The sequence below is a fragment of the Vigna umbellata genome, chromosome 9, assembly GCF_029865625.1.
Source record: "Vigna umbellata cultivar VRB3 chromosome 9, Vumbellata_1.0, whole genome shotgun sequence".
Lineage (NCBI taxonomy): Eukaryota > Viridiplantae > Streptophyta > Magnoliopsida > Fabales > Fabaceae > Vigna > Vigna umbellata.
In genome coordinates this window covers 43,104,761-43,113,725 of record NC_142173.1, presented here as the reverse complement: position 1 = coordinate 43,113,725, position 8,965 = coordinate 43,104,761, and positions in this window count along the sequence as shown.

The following is an 8,965-nucleotide window of genomic DNA, read 5'->3' as shown; positions in this document are numbered from 1 at the left end:
TACATTAATCATTTTGACTATGATATCAAACTCTTTAGGGACTACCTAACATAAAAAATCACCAAAATATTAGTTTTGTTTTCCTAGTATTGAATTCAGAACTAAAATTAAAATCCTTGGTATCCCATGTTTATCGACATTTCAAAAGATTTCAAATTATTTTGACTATGATATCAAACTCTTTAGGGACTACCTAACATAAAAAATCACGAAAATATTAGTTTTGTTTGCCTAGTATTGAATTCAGAACTAAAATTAAAATCCTTGGTATCCCATGTTTGTCGACATTTCAAAAGATTTTTTCTAGCTATTTCAGAAATTAGAAATTGCGTACTATTATAATGATGTATCTAAGAGTAATAGACATAACTTGAAATTTAAAATATGTTTACTATATTTTGTTCTATGTAAATTAATTGATTTTTTTCTAGTTGTAGTTTAGTTAAGGTCTTTATATTTTTATTTTAGAAAAAAAATAGTGATTTTACTAACATTTACAACCATCATTAAATATTGCATAACTTTCCACTGAAAAACTAAATGGTTTTCTTGGGTTTATAATTGCCAATAAACACTACAAACTTATTTCAAATTAATTTAGTAGAGCTTAAAAAGGCCACAAAATATTAAATAAATAATTGTCGTTTATAATCGTCGTTAAATATTAGATGAGATCTTTTAAAATGTAAATTAGATGCACTCAAAAGGGACTCTAATAATTTTAATGGTCGTTATTCGGACGGTTATATTCATTTGAGGCTATAATACTTTTATGATGCCAAACTTTATATCGGTGGGTACGAAAATTGATTTTTCTGTGATACTTTAAATCAATCGACTTAACTACTGCTAAAAAATAGTTTTTATTTGTACTGCCAAAAACCCTAGAGTGAGCAATTGTGGCTTCCAAAATCACTTGTTAATAAGTCAAAGAGTAATTAAGTGCGAAAGATTTATTCTTGTAGTCGACAATATGCTATGATATAATAATGATCTTGTGCCTGGTAAATAGTTAAATCGACTTCGAACACGACAATGAGTTGTGCATAACGTCTAAGCTCGTTTTCTTAACAAGACGACCCATCTGCGTTTAGTCTTTAAATTTTTGTGCTCATGAGGCTTATCTTCATGTCCACATCATTGTTACAATTAATTTTGCATGTTAGCGGTTACCAAAATAGACTCATCATCTTGGGATCGAAATAAGAGATACCAATTACATTTTAACCACTCGGAAATAGGGCAAATATAATAATTATATGATGTATGATTTACAAATAGAAGCAAAATAAGCCAATATACCTATGCTGATATATACTTTTAATTCGTTGGCCTAATAGGGCTATTATAATATGTTTACATAACACGAAGTAGGATCCATCACATTATTACTTATGCTCACAATAATTATTCATAAAGCTCTTAGGAGGCGTAGATTCAGAGAGTTCTTGTAGGTAGACTTGCCCTCTCTGTGATTTATATCCAATTCACATGTCAATTATTGGTCAACCCACCTCAAAGTCTACTCGACCAAACTCGGTAATGAACAATGAAAAATACAGATTTTATATGTTGTATACATTTGGGGTTTAGGGTTTCATATATTTAGCAAAAACAATGGCAAACATGTTTTTGGTGTCTATGGCCATAGACTTTGCAACGACCACCTTTTCCGCAGGGATGATTTAGGCAAATGGAATTACAACGTTTCTCGTCATTCGCTCCTGGGTTGCAACTTTGTACTTGGTTGTCATAGCAGCAATGCACATTCATTTGTATATCTTTTGTGTCAATCAATTCCGTCAAATCCATAATTTCACTCTCCTGCACCGCTTTCTCGTACCTTGATTTTGCTTCAACTATGCTTACACAACAACACAATAGGTACATTATTCATTTATAACCTCATAATCAACTCCTCTCACATGAATGAATGATTAATGCAACCACACGTTTTAAGATAAACATTCATCCATCAATGCATGACCTTAATATAAATTGGTAAAATCAATTCTAAATACTTTTTAGTAATATTTACAAATTCATAGCTTTCTCTTCTAAATATATATTTGGTTTTTAATTTGTTTTTAATTTGTTTTTAATACTACTTGTATGGATCGATCAAGCATCCATCCCAAAACAATTATTAGTAAATAAGATAAATCATTTTTTACTTAAACCAATTGAATCAAATCAAATTTAAGAAAAAAATAAAATAGAGTAATAACTTCTTTATTCGACTCAAAATAAAATGTATTTCATAGATTCAATTTTCATCCTAATTCCACTCATCAATGTATTACTCAACATAAAAACATATAATAAAACCTTTTTATTCCCCTATTCAATCATAAAAAAGGAGTTTACCAGATATGAAAATGATGACACCAATTATGAAAAGAAGTAGAACGCTTTGGGTTTACCGGGCCATTTTCAATTGTTTAATTGCCTTTGTGGAATAATGAGAGAATTTCAAAATATATATTCATACTTATAGTTGGAGGGACAACTTGGTTTTAGGTATATATATATATATATCGGCAATGCACATTCATTTATATATCTTTTATGTCAATCAATTCAGCCAAATCCATCACTTCAAACTTATAGTTGGCGGGACAACTTGGCTTTAGTTAATTTACCCATAGAGAAAAGAAGCAAATAAATGTGAAGCGTTAATGTTTAGTTTAAAACCTAAAAATAGTTAAAATTCAATTTGTTTATAACCTAGAAACAATAATAACCGTCATAAAAGAAAAGAAATTAGATTTAAATATTGAAAAAAAACTTGATTTCCAATCATGGTTGGCAATAATATGCTTCAGTCCAAAGTATTTCACATGCCAAATAAAGTAAAAGCAAAAGGCTTAATAAAAGAGAACAATTTAAGTTTAAAAACTTCAATTTCCAATCATGGTTGGGAATAATATTCATGAATCCAATCAAAGTATTGAACATGCTAAAAAACGGAAAATAAAAGGAACAAGCCTAAGAAATTGCGTAGAGAACATCTACATATCGTGATAACAAAAACAAATCAGCGACTATTGTCATAATTTTAAAATGACGTCTACATATGTTGACTTAGCTTGCTAAGTGGATGCAAATGCTTGTTGATGGAAACATATTCAGGCATTACACGTGAAGAGCTTTCTTGGAACCAGAGCAACAGTAGACCCATTTAGCTTTGACTACATGCTTTCCTTTGGGTAACTCAATAAGTTCCCATACTTCATTTTTCTTTAATCGATCGAGTTTGTTCTTTCATATCTTCAATCCAAGAATTGTCTTCAAGAGTCTGATTGACGTTTGATGGCTCAATCTGGGATATGCGAGCAGTTGTTGACAGATTATGATATGATCTTGTCCTTACGCGTTAGTAAAAAAGCATTTTCTAATGCGTCATATACACTTATGTTATATAAAAATTGAAGCGTATAAAAACGCCGTGGCATTTTCAAAATTTTAGCCAAACTATATGCCTCGGTTGCCCAGGAACCAATGCTTAAACAGGTATACTGTTTCAGTTCTCTAACCAACCCAAGGCAGAAAGCTTTGTCTCCCCCTGCAAATCAGACTTTTCACATGAAGGGCTTTTCGGAATAGGAGATACAACATCGGTTCTCTAGGGAATCGAGGTAGTATGTCCTGCTAAAGGCTGACAACCTCTACATGGAACGTTCCAAATTCTTTTTTCCAACCTCTACTACCTCAGTTCAGAGCAGAACCGATGCCATAGGGCCTATCTACATCAGTTTTACCACGAACAGATGCGTATAAACACAAGAAAGAATGGATGAAGTTGATGATATTGTTGTTGGGGTTTAGATTTCACCTAACTTACTCTCATGCATATATGAATTCATCTTTCTTCATTAATGTTAATGCCACTTTCTAATTTACCTTAAACCCGATGTCTCGGCGAAGAAAGCCTAATCATAATCACTAGTTTACAATGTCTTGTCTCCCTAGCAATTAATCATGCATTATAGTGAACAGAAGCTTAAATGCAACCAACCATCATACTCATATGTCTAGGTTTATATTACTATTGGGAGAATTCCCCAGATCGTGATTTGTAAGATATCTCTCAATAACAATCCTAGGGAGAGAAGAGGAGAGTTGTCACATCCCCAAATCGTCCAACCCTAGGAGTACGAAATCTCCTGATACTTACAAATCATAAGATTTATGCCGTACATGAATAAAAAATCACAAGCATTTGAGCAAAGAAGAATATCTCTAACAATTAATGAAAGAAAGCATGTATCTTTAAAAGATCTTGAAGAACAAATTCAATACATGAGAGTTTAAGAGGTTACATCTTTCCCAAAAACAATAAGGGTTAGCCCTCCGTCGTCATGGAGAAACTAGATGAACAATGGAATGAAAGAATGGAAGAGATAGAAAAACCAGAGAAAGAGAAGAGGAGAGTCGTCACCATCTCCAAATCTACCCCCCAAGGGGTGAAAAGTGTGTTTCTGTGCTTAAGCCATCAAAAGATACAAAACCTAGGATGTTCAAGTCCTTAAATAGAACACAAAAATAACAGAAAACTAGTCCAAGCCCATAAAAATAACAGAAAATAGGTCCAAGCCCATAAAAATGGCGCTCAACGGCACTTTTGCCGCTCAGCGTTAAGTGCGGCACTGGCGCTCAGCGGAATTTGGCACTTAGCGGTGATTTCGACACTTCAAAACTACCGCTCAGCGTAACTTTTTCTGCACTCTGGTTGACTTTTCTGCATTTTGGTTGATTGTTGACTTTTCTAGTTGACTGGTTGACTTTTTTGGTTTCTGATTGACTTTTCTGCATTCCAACCATTCGGTACTTTAGCTCTTCTTTCAAATCAATCCAATAACCTACAAAATCAAAGGAATCTAGCACAAAACCATTAAATTCACCTTCAACTCTCTTATTCACAAAACTAAAGCAAAAACATGAGTTAAAGCAAGTTTCTAAGTCAAAAAGGGTTGATTAATGATCAAAATTAAGTATAAAAGTAACGGTTTTTCAACCGTTATCAGTTGTGTAGGGTGTCCTTTGGAGTGACTAGGAGTGGGTGGTGAAGGGTTAGTAAGGTTTAGGATTAATTCTACTTAAATGTGTAATTTTAAGTTTGTTATGTTGCATTACAAACACTTGGAGAGTGGAAAAGAGAGAGAGAATCGTGAGTTGAAGAGACACTTTGGGAGAGCAACCAAGTTGGTGAGAGAAAAGAAACCTAAGAACCTTGGAGCTTGGGATATAACTTGAAGAGGAAACTGGAGAAGGGAAGGGCTTGGAGTTTAGTGAAGGAAAGAAACTTAAGAACCTTGGAAGATTGCTTGGAACTAGAGGTAAGGGATTTAACTTGGGATATAACATGGTGTATGATAGGTAGAAGATAACATGTTATTACATGCTTTCTTTCTTTTGTGTTGAGATTAAAAATAACATGTTGATTCATGTGTTCTTCTTTTGTGTTTAAGTTTCATGTGTTGTTACATGGAAAATGGGTATTCACATGTTCATTTTCGTTTTGCTATTATATGGGGTATATAATGGACTATACATGTTTATATTTTATGAAAAAATGTTGTTATTGTAATGGGTATACATGTTGGGTGTATTGGGTTGTTTATTGTGTATGAATGGGTTCACTTAAAATCATGATTTTAATGTGTGTATCTTGGTTATTGTTATCTTACATGAATTATATATTTTGAGGGGCACATATCTATACTCTTTGACCAAGACTATGGGTAGGAGGGAATTGAGAGTTCTCTTCCACTTTTGGAAGAGAAAGGAATGAGTTATGAAGAATAAGAAGAGTAAAGGTGAGGTTTTGGTAATTGAGATGCATAGTTTTGATGAAAAACATTGATGGAAGATGGAGTTGCCACCATGGATGGAAGAAGAGCATGAAGGAAGAAGAATAAAAGTGGAAGATGGACATGGACATGGCTTGGTTGATCTAAAAGTGGCAAAGAAAAAGAAAGGTGTTGCAAGAGGAGAAAAATCGTGAAGGAAGCAGCTTTGGGATGGTCTTTGAAAGCAAAGAAGAACAAAATTAAAAAAAAAAAGAGTTCTTGGAGTTTGCATATTTTACATAGAGGATGAAGAAGAAGAAAAAAATAGAAGAGAGCAAGGGTAGAGGTTGATGTAGCATGGTGAGGAAAAAGGTAGTCTTTGGGTTTTAGGTTGGGAAGAAAAATATGAAAGAATGGTGGGAAGATGGTTTACGAGCAACGAAGGGGGAGAAGATTGGTGTTGAAAAGTTAAAGGAGATGAAAAATGGAATGTGTCTGTTAGTGGTTTGCTAAATTGAAAAGAAGGGGGAGAGTAAGTGGTTATTTACGTTATGTGTAGAGGAAAAAGTGAAAAGAGGAAAGGTGTAGTTGAAAAGTCAAAAGGAAATAAAAGGAATGGAAGTAGGTTATGTGTGTGAAAATTTACATGTAAGTGTAGGTAGAGAGAGTGTTTAGAAACCAATATAAAAGTGTGTGGGATGAAATGGTGTGGGGTCGTGAGCTTTTAACGAGGGAGAGAGAAGAGAAAATTATAGTGTGTAGTGTGTATGTGTCCAAGTTACGTAAAAGTAGAAGAGTGGAGAAAGAGAACTTAGTTTTAAAAGTAAAAGGAGAAAAGAAGAATTAAGAGTGGTTTTGTGGAATTGAATATAAAAAGAAAAAGAGAGAATGACGGAAGTAAGAGTGGTTACGTAAAAGTGAGTAATTCAAGTGGGTCATTTGGTGAGAGAAAAATGGAATTTGTTTTAAAAGAGAATAATATTTAAGAGTGTTGAGATTGTTGATAGGGGGAGCACAGTGTTAGCTGAACCCACAATCTCTGTGATATCTATTTTTGATTATGACAACACATTGTTAATAAAAACACATGTGTGTGTACTGTGTTATTTGTGTTATATATGCTTCTGCTTATTGTGAAATTTGTACAAGCATAGTTGTGGACATATTGTGTTGATTATTGCATACTACTGTGTTTGAAATGTAATTATATCTATGTATGCATAATATGAGTTTTGGAAATGGAAAAACCACATGCACCAAGCATATCCTATGACTTAATCGATTACAATGGTGTGTTAATCAGTTAAAGTCATCAGACAGCTTAACTTTTGAACTGTGGCAAAACAACAAGTTTTGAATCAATTACATTAGTGATTAAATCGATTACATGGATCCTGTATTCAATTAAGTTTGCTAAAGATTTGAAAATTGTTTCACTGCTTGACATAACTGTCTCAAAGGTCATATTATTAAATATGTTGACCAAACATTTATTGCAAATCGATTACATTAATTGAGCATTCAATTAATGGCTTTGACTGTTGTTAATATGTTATAACTATGTAGTGTAACATATTAGATTAATAGCATAATTGATTAAAATGCGTCTGATTTGACTTACTGATGAGTCATTATTTTCTACTACTAACTTAGCTTTTTGCACCATATTGTGTTTAATTCTCCATTTTTATCTCATTTTCACTCTTTGGGCTTAATTTCAAGATAATTCTTATTTTAATTAATTTGAATTATTTGAGCTTAATTATTTCAATCATTATGTGCAGGTCAATCGTTGTCTGAGGTTGAGAAAAGATTTGGGAGTATTGCTCAGCACCAAATGGTCTGTTGAAGAATTGACCGAACGGTTTGCTGAAGACTTGACCGAACAGTTTGTTGAAGCATATGTCGAACGTCCTGTAAATGCCTACACCAAACGGTTTGTAAAGCCTAACCAAAATGGCAGAGCACTACAAAATCGAACGGTCTGTGAAAGCCTCTACCGAACGACAAATCATCATTGCATGAGAGTCTTGGCCGAACATCTTAACCGAGCGCATATACTGAATGGACGAGCACCAGAGAACCGAATGGCAAAGAAGCACAGACTGAACTTGCACTTAACGACTGAGCACAACGACAGAACCGAACGGTCTCAACAGTGTTGCATGACCGAACGGTCTTATAGAGACTGTACCGCACCAGTTCCTGAGCCTGTTGAGCATTGCTGATTGAACGGTGTGAGTCTTTCATGACCGATCGGTCAAATGAGCTGACAAGAGGAACTCAACAACAATGCTGGAAGCACATTCTGGGACTTCAAGAGGGTGGCCACGTCACTGTTAGAGTGTAATTTCGTTTTAGAATGCCATTGGGTCAAACCTTAGGACTTTGGGCCCAATTTTAGGTCATTTTGTAGGACAAGCCCATTAGAAGGGCAGTTTGGTCTTTTGGGGTCTATATACCCCAAAATCACTTTCACTTGACCGAAGTCTCCTAGCCGCCAATCACATTTTCCATTTCTTTGGAGCGTCTTCTTCTTCCTCCCCCTTGGAGGAGGTTTAGGTTTTGGCTTTCTTTTCTTTTTCATGTATTGAAATCATTATCTTTACAATTTCATGGTTGAATTTGTTGTTGCACTCAAGTTTCTTGTTCATTTATGTTCTATGCTTTTCACTGTTCATTTTCGCGTTTATCTTCATGCTATGCTGCGTTCTGCATTTCCGTTTTTATTTTTCACTTCGTTATCATTTGCGTTTCTAGATTTGAAATTTATGTTTAAATTGAATTGATGCATTTTAATTTATTGCAATTTCATTTCTGCCTACGTGTTTACTGTTCCAGCATTTTGTTTCTACTGCTTTTTGTTTCTGCACATTTATTGTTTCTGCATTTACCAAATTACAATTAGGTTTTTCATTGCTACTGTTCAGTCTGTCAGGACTGAATGACCCGTCGTCTTTGCTTATGTTTACCGTTCAGTCCATCGTTAGGACCGTTCGACTTTTATTTAGGCTGTTGAATTTTACTTTTACCGTTCGGCTTTAGTCTGAATTTCCATTTTACTGTTTTAATACCAATCGGTCTCCTCTCCAGGATCATTCGATCTAGGAACATAATCGTTCGGTCTCCAACACACTTATTATTAGAGCCGATCAGCCTGGTTAGTAGAACCG